Source organism: Equus caballus, chromosome 6 (genome assembly GCF_041296265.1).
Source record: "Equus caballus isolate H_3958 breed thoroughbred chromosome 6, TB-T2T, whole genome shotgun sequence".
In the NCBI taxonomy this organism is placed as follows: domain Eukaryota; kingdom Metazoa; phylum Chordata; class Mammalia; order Perissodactyla; family Equidae; genus Equus; species Equus caballus.
Genome location: NC_091689.1, coordinates 38538021 through 38552032, shown reverse-complemented (window position 1 = coordinate 38552032; position 14012 = coordinate 38538021). Strand labels below are relative to the sequence as shown.

The window sequence follows — 14012 nt, the reverse complement described above, 5'->3', positions numbered from 1 at the left end:
TGCAATAATAATCAGATCTAAAGAACTTTATAAAAACCAACCAATTACCTGTAACAACATGAATGAATCTCAGACAGGATGTTTAATAAAAGGAGCCTGGTAGAAAGGAGTACATAGAGTATAATTCCATCTACCTGAGCTCAAAAACTGGCAAAACTAAGCTACAAGCGATAGAAGTCAGAGTAGTGGTTACCTTGGGTGGGAGCAAATTCTGCAAAGGGTCACGATAGAGGCTTCTGGAGAGCCAGAATAGTGAATGTCTTGATTTGGGGGGTTGTTATGATAGTGTGTTTAGATTGCTAAAAAAAAAAAATCATTGAGGTAGATACTCAAGACTCGTGTACTTTTCCCACTAAGTATGCTACAATTTAAAACGATATTTTGTCAGTAAAACGTGGCTCACCCAATAGATGTGAGAGTGTGAAGGACAAATAAAAGATGACTCCAAGTTTTCAGGTATGATAGACTAGGTAGTGCCATTAACTGAAGAGTTGAACCATGGAGCAAATTAAAACAGGAGCAGAGGCAGGGACCATGTCCTGCTCATTATGTATTCAGGTGTCTACCATAATCCTGAATACACAGTCAGTCCAGCTTCCAGGATACTCCTCTCCTTTTCACCATAAACTATGGCTCACCCCTTCTTGGTGTCTTCTATTGCCTCCTTTTTCCCAGCTGCTTTTTTTTTAAGTTTTTATTGAGTTTATGATAGTTTACAATCTTGTGAAATTTCACAAGACATTATTGTTTGTCAGTCATGTTGTAGGTGCACCCCTTTACCCTTTGTACCCCCAAGCCCCCTTTCCCCTGGTAGCCACTAATCTGTTCTCTTTGTCCACGTTTAAATTCCTCATATGAGTGGAGTCATACAGAGATTGTCCTTCTCTATCTGGCTTATTTCACTTAACATAATTCCCTCAAGGTCAATCCACGCTGTTTTGAATGGAACAACTTTATCCTTTCTTAAGGCTGAGTAGTACTCCACTATATATATACACATACATACATACAAACACACACACACACACATATATATATACACACACATAGAGTGTATACATACATATATATACACCATATCTTCTTTATCCAATCATCAGTTGATGGGCACTTAGGTTACTTCCACGTCTTGGCTATTGTAAATAATGCTGCAATGAACATAGGGGTGCATGGGACTTTTGGAATTGCTGACTTCAAGCTCTTTGAATAGATACCCAGTAGTGGGATGGCTGGGTCATATTGTATTTCTATTTTTAATTTTTTGAGGAATCTCCATACTGTTTTCCATAGTGGCTGCACCAGTTTGCATTCCCTCCAGCAGTGTAGGAGGGGTCCTTTTTCTCCACAACCTCTCCAACATTTGGTACTTTTTGTTTTGGTTATTTTTGCCATTCTAATGGGTGTAACGTGATATCTTAGTGCAGTTTTGATTTGCATTTCCCTGATGATCAGTGATGATGAACATCTTTTCATGGTGCCTATTGGCCATCGGTATATCTCCTTGGAGAAATGTCTGTTCATGTCTCCAGTCCATTTTTTGATTGGGTTTTTTTGTTGTTGTTGAGTTGTGTGAGTTCTTTATATATTATGGAGATTAATCATTTGTTGGATATATGACTTGCAAATATTTTTTTCCCAATTAGTGGCTTGTTTTTTTGTTTCAATCCTGTTTTCTCTTGCCTTGAAGAAGCTCTTTAGTCTGATGAAGTCCCATTTCTTTATTCTTTCTATAGTTTCCCTTGTCGAGAAGACATGGTGTCCGAAAAGATCCTTTTAATACTGACATCAAAGAGTGTACTGCCTACATTTTGTTCTAGAAGTCTTACGGCTTCAGGTCTTACCTTTGGGTCTTTGATCCATTTACAGTTTATTTTTGTGAATGATGAAAAAGAATGGTCAATTTTTATTCTTTTACATGTGACTTGCCATTTTACCCAACACCATTTGTTGAAAAGACTTTCTTTTCTCCATTGTATGCCCTCAGCTCCTTTGTCAAAGATTAGCTGTCCATAAATGTGTGGTTTTATTTCTGGGCTTTCAATGCTGTTCCATTAATCTGTGCACCTGTTTTTCTACCAGTACCATGCCGGTTTGATTCCTGTAGCTTTGTAGCATGTTTTGAAGTCAGGGATTGTGATGCCTCCCGTTTTGTACTTTTTTCTCAGGATTGCTTTAGCAACTTGGGGTCTTTTGTTGCCTCATGTGTATTTTAGGATTCTTCATCCTATTTCTGTAAAGAATGTCATTGAGATTCTGATTGGGATGGCGTTGAATCTGTAGATTGCTTTAGGTAGAATAGACATTTTAACTATGTTTATTCTTCCAATCCATGTACATGGAATGTCTTTCCACCTCCTTATGTCATCATCCAATTCTCTCAGAAAGGTCTTGTAATTTTCATTGTATAGGTCTTTCACTTCCTTGGTTAAATTCACTCTGAGCTATTTTATTCTTTTTGCAGCAATTGTGGATGGTATTGTGTTCTTGAGTTCCTTTTCTATTAATTGATTATTAGAATATAGAAATGCTATTGATTTATGCAAATTGATTTTATACGCAGCAACTTTGCTGTAGTTGTTCATTACTTCTAAGAGTTTTCCAATGGGTTCTTTGGGGTTTTCTATATATAAGATCATGTCGTCTGCAAACAGCGAGACTTTCACTTCTTCCCTCCCTATTTGGATTCCTTTTATTCCATTTTCTTGCCTGATTGCTCTGGCCAGGACCTCCAGTACTATGATAAATAAGAGTGGTGATAGAGGGCATCCTTGTCACATTCCTGATTTTAGGGGGATGGCGTTCAGTTTTTGCCCATTGAGTATGATGTTGGCTGTAGGTTTATCATAGATGGCCTTCATTATGTCGAGGTCATTCCCTTCTATGCCCATTTTGTTCAGAGTTTTTATCATAAGTGGCTGTTGGATCTTGTCAAATGCTTTCTCTGCATCTATTGAGATGATCATGTGGTTTTTATTCCTCAGTTTGTTGATGTGATGTATGACGTTGATTGATTTGCAGATGTTGAACCATCCCTGTGTCCCTGGTATGAATCCCACTTGCTCATGATGTATGATCCTTTTGATGAATTGCTAAATTCTGCTTGCCAAAATTTTGTTGAGAATTTTTGCATCTTTGTTCATCAGCGATATTGGCCTGTAGTTCTCTTTTTTCGTGATGTCCTTGTCTGGCTTTGGTTTCAGTGTGAGGTTGGCCTTGTGGAATGCGTAAGGAAGTGTTCCATCCTCCCTAACTCTTTGAAATAGCTTGAAAAGGATAAGTATTAAATCCTCTCTGAAAGTTTGGTAGAATTCCCCAGGAAAGCCATCTGGTCCTGGGGTTTTATTCTTTGGGATGATTTTGATTGCTGTTTCAATCTCTTTCCTAGTGATTGTTGTGTTCAAATTGTCTGCTTCTTCTTGACTGAGCTTTGGGATATTGTAGGAGTCCAAGAATTTATCCATTTTCTCTAGGTTATCCATTTTGTTGGCATATACTTTTTTGTAGTATTCTCTTATAATCCATTGTACTTCTGCGGAGTCTGTTGTTATTTCTCCTCTTTCATTTCTAATTTTGTTTATTGGAGCTTTCTCCCTTTTTTTCTTTGTAAGTCTGGCTATGGGTTTGCCAATTTTATTTATCTTCTCAAAGAACAAGCTCTTTGTTTCATTGATCCTTTCTACTGCCTTTTTCATTTCAATAGCATTTATTTCTGCTCTGATTTTTATTATTTCTGTCCTGCTGACTTTGGGCTTTGTTGGTTCTTCTTTCTCTAATTCGGTTAGGTGTAGTTTAAGATTGCTTATTTGGGATTTTTCTTGTTTGTTAAGATGTGCCTGTATGGTGATGAATTTTCCTGTTAATACAGCTTTTGGTATATCCCATGTGAGCTGGTATGGCATGTTATCATTTTCATTTGTTTCCAGGTATTTTTTTAATTTCTTCTTTAATTTCTTCAATGATCCATTGCTTGTTCAGTAGCGTATTGTTTAGTCTCCACATTCTTGTGCCTTTCTCAGCTTTTTTCTTGTAATTAATTTCTAGCCTTATAGCATTATTATTGGGGAAGTTGCTTCTTAGTGTTTCAATTTTTTAAAATTTATACAGGCTTGCCTTGTTTCACAGCATATAGTCTATCCTTCAAAATGTTCTGTGTGCAGTTGAGAAGAATGTATATTCTGCTGTTTTTGGATGGAGTGTTCTATATAGGTCTATTAAGTCCAACTGTTTTAGCTTTTTGTTTAATTCCACCATTTCCTTGTTGATTTTCTGTCTGGATGATCTGTCCAGGGTTGTGAGTGGGGTGTTGAGGTCCCCTACTATTATTGTGTTATTTTTGATATCCTATTAGGTTTGTTAATAGTTGCTTTATGAACTTTGGTGCTCCTGTGTTGGGTGCATAGATATTTATAAGCGTTATTTCTTCTTGATGAAGTGTCCCTTTGATCATTATATATTGTCCCTCTGCGTCTCTCTTTTCCTGCATTATTTTGAAATCCGTTTTGCCTGATATAAGTATTGCAACACCTGCTTTCTTTTGCTTGCTATTAGCTTGAAGTATTGTCTTCCACCCCTTCACTCTGAGCCTGTGTTTGTCTTTGGGGATGAGGTGTGTTTCCTGGAGGCAACAAATTGTTGGAGGTTATTCTTTAATCCATCTTGCCACTCTGTATCTTTTTATTGGAGAGTTCAATCCGGTTACATTGAGGGTGATTATTGATGCATGCGGGCTTAATGCTCTCATTCTCTCACTCATTATCTGGCTTCCCTGCATTACCTTTGTTTCTCGTCCTGTGTGTTTTAGCCTACCAATTGACTTCTGCAATTTCTTATGCTGGGTTTCTTAGATTTTTCCTTATTTACGTTTTATGGCTCTGTTCTGTTTGTTTTAGTGGCTATCCTGAAATTTGTATTTAGAAGCTCATGTATAATACAGTCTATTCTCTGGTGGTCTCTTACTTACTTGGCCTAGACTGATTTAGTCCCTTTGCTCTTCCCCTCCTAAATTATTATTTTCACCTCTTATTCCAACTCGTGTTATGAATTTGTAGTTAGAGTGATAAGATCGTCTTTGCTTTGGTTGTTTCCTTACCTTTATCCTAATGCTATAGTTGAATATTTGCTATCCTATTTTGGTTCTATCTATCTGTCTCCCTACTCTGTGGTTTGTGACCCCTTTCTCCCTTTTTCTTTTTTCAGGTATGAGAGCCTTCTTGAGGATTTCTTGTAGTGGAGGACTTTTGGTTACAAATTCCCTAAACTTTGGTTTGTCTGGAAAAGATTTAATTTCTCCCTCATATCTGAAGGATATTCTTGCTGCATAGAGTATTCTTTGCTGAAGATTTTGATCTCTTAAAGCTTTGAATACATTGCTCCATTCTCTCCTAGCTTGTAAGGTTTCTGTAGAGAAATCTGCTGAAAGTCTGATAGGAGTTCCTTTGTAGGTTATTTTCTTCTGTCTTGTTGCCCTGAGTATTCTTTCTTTGTCTTTCATGTTTGCCATTTTTACTACTATATGCTGTGCACTAGGTCTCTTTACATTGGCAAATCTAGGAGATCTGAAAGCTTCCTCCACACACATTTCTCCCTCAATCCCTAGATTTGGGAAGTTCTATTCTATAATTTCATTAAGCACACTTTCTGCTCTATTTTCCTTTTCCACGTTCTCAGGAATTCCAATGATTCTTAAATTCGTTATCCTCATTGAATCTGCTATTTCTCTGATATTTTCCTGCTTCTTTTAAATCCTTAGTTCTTTCTCTGTCTGGAGCCATTCAGCCTGTCTATCTTTGAGCATGCTAATTTGCTCCTCTATGGTGTCTCCACAGGCATTCAGAGAATCCGTATACTGTTTTATCTGGTCCATTGTATTTTTCATGTCTAGTATTTCTGATTGATTCTTCTTTATAGTTTCAATATCTTTTGTGAAGTAACTCCAGAACTTGTTGACTTGTTTCTCTATTTTTCCCTCAACCTCATTGAGTTTTTTGATGATAGCTACTCTGAACTCATTTTCACTTAGTTAATGTATTCCCAAGTCCTCAGGACTTAATTCTGTGTTTTTGTTGTTTTCCTTTTGGTCTGGAGCTTTTATAAATTGCTGGATGATAGAGGACTGGTTTTTTCTCATGATGGTAGTATTCGGTTGCACTTACAGCCTGTCACCACTAGACGGTGGTCGAAAGTCCTGCGTTCTGAGCTCTCCACCTTCAGGCAAGATGGCAGCACCCAGCACGGGTTCGGGGAGGAGGGGCACTTTCTTTCATGTGCCGATCTGGCTTCCCATCTGCTCTCATTCTCTGGTCTCCCGGGGCCCTGCCTTCATGGGGTCCCCATGCACGGAAGCTTTCCCCCATCAGCGGGTTTCCACTGAACCGGCGGCGGTAGTCCTGGTTCATCCCCTGGTCATGCAGCCCCTCTCCCACTCCTTCCTTCACCCGCAGCAGAGATCCTAGTCTCTAGAGGAGGGAGCAAAGTTCTCTCCTACCCTGTTCCAGGTCCTCTGAGCATGGTGCCAGCCTCTCCATCCTCCATCATATTGTTGCTATAGTTTTCTGTTTGTCATTAGGATTATTGGTTGAAATTCAGTTTTTCCAATTCTTTGGTTGTAGTTTGGAGTGGAGAGAGAAATCTGCTGAAAGTCTGATAGGAGTTCCTTTGTAGGTTAGTTTATTCTGCCTTGCTGCACTGAGTATTCTTTCTTTCTCACTCACTTTTGCCAGTTTTACTACTATATGCCTTGCACTAGGTCTTTTTACATTGACAAATCTAGGAGATCTGAAACTTCCTCCACACACATTTCTCTCTCATTTCCTAGATTTGGGAAGTTCTCTGCTATTATTTCTTTGAGCATGCTTTCTGCTACATTCTCCTTTTCTTCGCCCTTGGGGATGCCAATAATTCTTATATTGCATTTCCTCATTGAGTCAGTTATTTCTCGGAGGTTTTCTTCATTCCTTTTTAGACTTAGGTCTCTGTCTTCCTCTATCTGGAGCCCTTCAACCTATCTTCAGTTACGCTGATTTTCTCCTCTATGGCGTCCACACAGGCATTCAGGGAATCCATATTATGTTTTATTTCTTCCGTTGTATTTCTCATCTTTAGTACTTCTGAGTGATTCTTCTTTATAGTTTCAATCTCTTTTGTGAAGTAACTCCAGAACTCTTTGGCTTCTCTATATTTTCCTTTACCTCATTGGGTTTTTACATGATAGCTATTCTGAATTCATTGTCATTTAGTTTACTTATTTCTGAGTCATCAGGACATAATTCTGGGTGCTTGTTTTCCCTCTGGTCTGGAGATTTGATGACTTGACAGATGCTGGAAGATGGACAGATGCTGGAAGATGGACAGGTCTTCCCCATTGTGATATAATTTAGTTGCAGTTACAGCCTGTCACCGCTAGATGGGGGTTGAGAGCCATGTATTCTGAGCCCTCAACCTTCAGCCAAGATGGCATGTCATAGCACAAGTTGGGGGTCGGGGGGCACCTACTCTTGCATGCAGACCCAGGTTTCCCAATCAGATCTATCTGTTCTCCTGGGGTCTTGGCATAATGAGGTCACCGAACGAGAAATCTTTCACCCAGTTAGAGGACTTCTGTCTGGGCTGCAAGGGCACTAGGGAGTCCTGAGTGATCCTGCTGATGCACAGCCCCTCCCCCAGTCCTTCCCTCATGGAGCCTTCCATGGCAGCGATCCCAGACATTAGGGGAGGGAGCGAAGTTCTCTCTTACCCTGTTCCAGCTCCTCTGAGGAAGGGTACAACACCACTGACCTCCCTCATTTGACTGCCCTCGGTCTCTGAGGATTCCTGTGCCATCAGGATGTTTTTCATTGGACTGTGGTTGCTCTTTTTTGTTGTATGTTGGAGGGGAGAGAGTCCTGAGCAAGCTCACTCCACCATGATGCTGACATCACTCCTTCTCCCAGCTGCCTCTTAATATTGGGATTCCTCAGGCTTCCATCCTCAGTCCTCCTTTCATGCACGCACGCATGCATGTACACAAACTCCTTTCTCCTGTATTTTCAATCTCAGCTGATGGCATAATCACCTACTTGTTCTTTTAAGCTAGAAACCTTAGAGTCAACCAAAATCAGGATTGTACTTAAACCCAATCAAAAGAAATATAACAGGATAAACATAAATTCCCAGGCTTAGCCCCAAAACTAATGCATAAAAACTGGATGAATGTATAGTTAGATCTAGTGCTTTTCTTTTTTCTTTAACTCAGTGTATGATGTGGTCATCACTGTATGATGTGCCCATCAAAAGGATAGAGTTGTAATCATATACAGCATGCACAAGAAGAAAGGGAATACTCTTACCTAAACTAATAGAAGAAAATTGCTCTAATATGAGACATGAGTCTTTTGCTAATCAAGCCATGCCTAGAGTAGTGCATTTCCTTCCAAATTCTACAGCTTAAAAATGAATTAAAAACAAAGAAACCACCAATGTGGTGACCTGACATGAAGTCATGTTTTGTAAGGGATGGCTGACGAACTGGAAGTGTTTCAACTCAAAAAGACTGAGAAGACTTGATGACCATCTTTGCATATTTCTAAGGATATCCCTTGGAACTGGGATTCAGCCTGTACTATGTGTCTCCAAAACACAGGATGGGTAGGAGAAATAAGAAAGTACACTTCCACTCAATGCAAGAAAGAACTTACTAATAAACAAAAGTGTATGAAAAACAGGACAGGGTGCAGGAAAGGGATGGAAACAGCTTAGGCTAATGGAGAAAAGAGGCTGTCAGAAAATGGACTATCTCACCTACAAGATGTTTTATACAAATGTAACAGTAACCACTAAACAAAAAATCAGAGCAGAGCCATAATTCATAAATAAAAAGAAAACTGACAAAGTCACCACAGAAAACTTCCCAAGTGAAGTAGCAGTCAGACATACAAGGGAAGGGAAACAGTGAACACATAGAACAACTGGAAAACAACAGATAAAATTGAAGTATTATGCCCTAAAATATCAATAATAACTCTAAATGTAAATGGATGGAATTCTCCAATCAAAAGACACAGAGTAGCTGGGTGGATTCAAAAAGAAGACCCAACAATATGCTGCCTCCAGGAAACACTTCTCAGCTGAAAGACAAACACATGCTTAGTGTGAAGGGATGGAAGACGATACTCCAAGATGACGGCAAATAAAGTAAGCAATTGTTGCCATATTTATATCAGACAAAGCAGACTTCAAGATAAAAAAGACAAGGAGAGACAAAGAGGGGCAGGAGACAATGATAAAAGGGATTTTCTGCCAAGAGGAGATACTATTACTGAATACATACACACCTAATGCAAGAGCTCCAATGTACATAAAGCTACTATGAACAGACCTTAAGGGAGAAATTCACAGCAACACAATCATAGTAGGGGACATCAATACCCCACTTACATCAAGAGATAGATCATCCACACAGAAACTCAACAAGCAAATAGTGAATTTAAGTGAACCACTTGAGCAGATGGACTTAATAGATATATCTAGAACATCCCATCCCCAAACAGCAGAATACGCATTCTTCTCAAGTGCACATGGAATGTTCTCAAAGATAGAGTATATGCTGGGAGAAATGGCAAGCCTCCGTAAATTTAAGAAGACTGAAATAATAAAAAGCCACTTTTCTGACCACAATGCTATGAAACTAAAAATCAACTGCAAGACAAAAAGCTGGGAAAATCACAAATATGTGGAGACTAAACAACTTGCTAGTGAAGAACAATTGGATCTAAATAAACCAAAGGAAAGGATTTTTAAAACCTGGATAAATATGCACAGGAAAACACGTCATCCCAACTCTTACGGAAAGCAGCAAAAGTAGTTCTAACAGGGAAATTCATAGCAATACAGGCCCAACTCAAGAAAAACAAGAAAAATCTCAAGATGACACCCACCAGAACTTGAAAAAGAAGAATAAACAAAGCCCAAGGTCAGCAGAAAGAGAGAAGTAATGAAAATTTGTGCAGAAATAAATGAAAAACAGGCTAAAAACTCAGTAGAAAGGATCAATGAAACTAAGCGCAAGTTCTTGAAGAAGAGAAACAAAATTGAACAAACCCTTAGCCAGACACACTAAGAGAAAGAGAAGGCTTAAATAAAGTTAGAAATGAAAGAGGAGAAATTTCAATGGATATCATAGACATACAAAGGACTATATGACAATTCTATGAAAAACTATATGCCAGCCACCAAATTGGATAACCTAATAGAAATAGCAAATTCTTGGAATCGTACGAAGTCCCAAAACACCCACAGACAACATTATATTTAATGGTGAAAAACTGAAAGCCATCCCTCCAAGAACAGGAACAAGATAAGGGTGCCCACTCTTGCCACTCGTATTCTACATAGATATGGATGCCCACTTTTGCCACTCCTATTCAACATAGGTGTGGAGGTTTTGACTACAGCAATTTTCCAAGAAAAAGAAGTAAAATGTATCCAAATTGGAAAGGAAGAAGTGAAACTCTCACTGTTTGCAGATGACATGATTCTACATATAGAAAACCCTAAGGAATTCATCTGAAAACTATTAGAAAGAATCCACAACTACAGAAAAGTTTCACAGTAAAAAGATCAACTTACAAAAATCAGTTGCATTTCTATACACTAAAAACAAACTGGCAGAAAGACAAGTCAAGAATAGAATCTCATTTACAATTGCAACAAAAGAATTAAATACCTAGGACTAAATCTTACCAAAGAGGTGAAAGACCTATACACTGAGAACTATAAGATATTACACAAAGAGACTGAAGAAGATATAAAGAAATGGAAAGATATTCCATGTGCATGGATTGGAACAATAAAAAGTTAAAATATTCATATTACCTACAGCAATCTACAGATTCAATGGAATCTCAATCAGAATCCCAGTGACATTCTTCACAGAAATAGAACAAAGAATCCTAAGTATATATGGAGCAGCAAAAGACCCAGAATAGACGAAACAATCCTGAGAAAAAAGAACGAAGCTGGAGACTTCACAATCCCTGACTTCAAAATATACTACAAAGCTCTAGGAATCAGAACAGCATGGTACTGGCACAAAAACCGACACCCAAATCCATGGAACAGAACTGAAAGCCCAGGCATAAAACCACACATCTGTGGACAGCTAATCTTTGACAAAGGAGGCAAGAGCATACAATGGAGAAAGGAAAGTCTTTTCAAAAAACAGTGTTGGCAAAACTGGACACCCACAAGCAAAAGAATGAAAATAGACCCTTACCTTACACTGTACACAAAAATTAACTCAAAATGGATTAAACACTTGAAGGTAAGACCTGAAATCATAAAACTCCTAGAAGAAAACATTGCCAGTACACTGTTTGACATTGGTCTGGGAAACATCTTTTTGAATACCATGCCAGCACAGGCATGGGAAAAGAACGAACAAATAAACACGTGGGACTACATCAAACTAAAAATCTTCTGCAAGGCAAAGGAAACCATGAACAACGCAAAAAAACAGCCCAACAACTGGGAGAAAATATCTGAAAATCATATATCTGACAAGGCGTTAATTTCCAAAATATAAAAATAACTCAACGACAAAACAGAAACAACCAGATTGGAAAATGGGCAGAGGATATGAAAGGACGTTTTTCCAAGGAAGATATACAGAAGGCCAGCAGGCACATGAAAAGATGCACGACATTGCTAATTATGAGGGAAATGCAAGTCAAAAATACAATGAGCTATCTCCTGACACCTGTCAGAGTGGCTATAATGATGAAGACAAAAAATAACAAATGTTGGAGAGGATGTGGAGAAAAGGGAACCCTACTAGACTGCCAGTGGCAATGTAAACTGGTGCAGCCACAATAGAAAACAGGTGGAGATTTCTTGAAAAATTAAAATCTGAAATACTATATGATCCAGCTATCCCACTACTGGGTACATATTCAAAGAAATGGAAAACAACAACTCAAAGAGATTTACACACCCCTGTGTTCATTGCAGCATTCTTCATAATAGTCAATATGTGGAAGCAACCCACTGTGCTTCAACTGAGGAATGGCTAAAGAAGATATGGTACATATATAAAACAGAATACTACTCGGCCATTAAAAAAGACAAAATTGTCCCATTTTAAACAATATGGATGGAGTGTGAGGGTGTGACGTTAAGTGAAAATAAGACAGACAGAGAAAGACAAATATCCCAAGGTTTCATCCATATGTGGAAGATAAACAGATGGGTAAAGTGAACAGATTAGTGGGTACCAGAAGGGAATGGGGTTAGGGGATGAGCAAAAGGTGTAAAGGGGCACATATATATGGTGATGGATAAAAATTAGACTGTTGCAGGCGAGCACGATGAAGTCTCCAGGGAAACTGAGAAGCAATCATGTACACTTGAAATTACACGATGTTATAACCCATGATGACCTCATTTTTAAAAAAAAGAAACAAAGAGGATATGCTGTCTCTAGAGCAGTGGTTCTCAATTGTGGATGATTTTGTCCCCCTAGCCAAGTTTGGTGCTAAACATCATTCAATTCAGAGAACAACCCTCCACCACAATGAACGACCTATCTCAAATGTCATTACTCCCATGGTTGAAAAACACTGTTCTAGAGTTGCTGAGTTTCCTGTCACTGGAGGCATGCATGGTAGACCAGACCAGACAGTGTGATGACATCTAATACCTGGCTTTTGAGATCAGTGGGAAATGAGTTGAAAAATGTTTTTTGTTTCAGATCACTCTCCAGAGAAAAACACTTTAAGGGATGCTCAAGTGGTGAGGATGACAAACATTTGTTGAACACGGACTGTGGGCCACACATTATAGCAAGTGATTCATGTACACATCTCAGAGTCAATTCTGACAACCCTACCATAAAACAGGTAGGATTGAACCTCGATTGGGTGGTAAAATCAGATTGCCCTAATGTCACAGAGCAGTCAATACTGCAACTCAGATCTACCTGACTCCACTGACATATGTCACTGTCGAAAGCACAAACAGGAAATTACTTTCAAACTTCTGTGCTCTAGAAAACAAATGAAGTGTCACATATTCCAGAAGTGTTGGCACAAAGTCTGAACAGGTTTTTGCTCACTGCAAACCTAGCTGGCCAGGAGAAAGGGGAAAGGATTCTTTGAAGCCATCCTGTGATGAAGGAGAGAACAGTATCTGGATTGTCCCCAAGTGCCTTCTTCTATAAGAGCCACACAAAATATTCATCTATTCATATATTCACGGAATCTCAGTCAGAAGCTAAGCCAGATAATGGCATCCATTTAGCATGAAAGTTCAGTATGGCAGACTTTTGGACATCCCTGACTGGGAATCCTGCCCTTCACAAAGACAGTAAGTGCTGACCCATGCTTTCTAGGCTGCTTACACTGACGCCCATTGGTCAGGATGCCGTGGTCCTGCTTACACGTTGGTCAAGCAGTCACTAGGGCACAGTAGCCAAACGATGATAGTTTGAAATGAACAGAGCAGGTTGCATAGCACTGTAAGAGCTTGCTCTTCTGCACATAAAAACCCCACAAATTCTGTGATGATACTGAATGGCAGCAAATACAAGTGAAGTATTCTTGATCAATCTCCACATTCAGTGGAAAATACTTCTAGACTGAAAGGGAAGAATTAGCCCAAAGAAGTCAAATCAAACAGAAAAGGCACTTTGAAGACAAAGAAGTGGTTGCACTAAAGGTTTCCACCCCACCAGTCTTTCATTAACACGCGTCATGGGAATCTCTTAGGCAGTAAAATCCTTTGCTCAGCAAGTCATCATTGTTTTTTTTTTTTTGGAAAAACAAGACGTTATGCTTTTCCATGTTCTAAATAAAGAAGCAGAAATGCTTTGATATGTAGTAGTTTGTCTGACATTAAATAAATTATATTTCGTAGTGGTCTTAAAAAAAGGACAGAAGCCTAAAATATATCTAAGATCAACTTCTAAATGCACAAAAAAAAGCAGAAGCCAAATCGGATTCCCACAGATGAACTGGAAAAAAGCATAATTTTCTCCAAGTAAG

The 14012-nt window shown here is 38.8% G+C and overlaps 1 protein-coding gene across 2 annotated transcripts in view; it reads right to left on the bottom strand.

Moving 5' to 3' along the window:
* The window catches only part of LOC138924613 (ral guanine nucleotide dissociation stimulator-like), a 38928-nt gene that overhangs the window by 16994 nt on the left and 7922 nt on the right, over positions 1 to 14012 (bottom strand). The window lies entirely within an intron of this gene.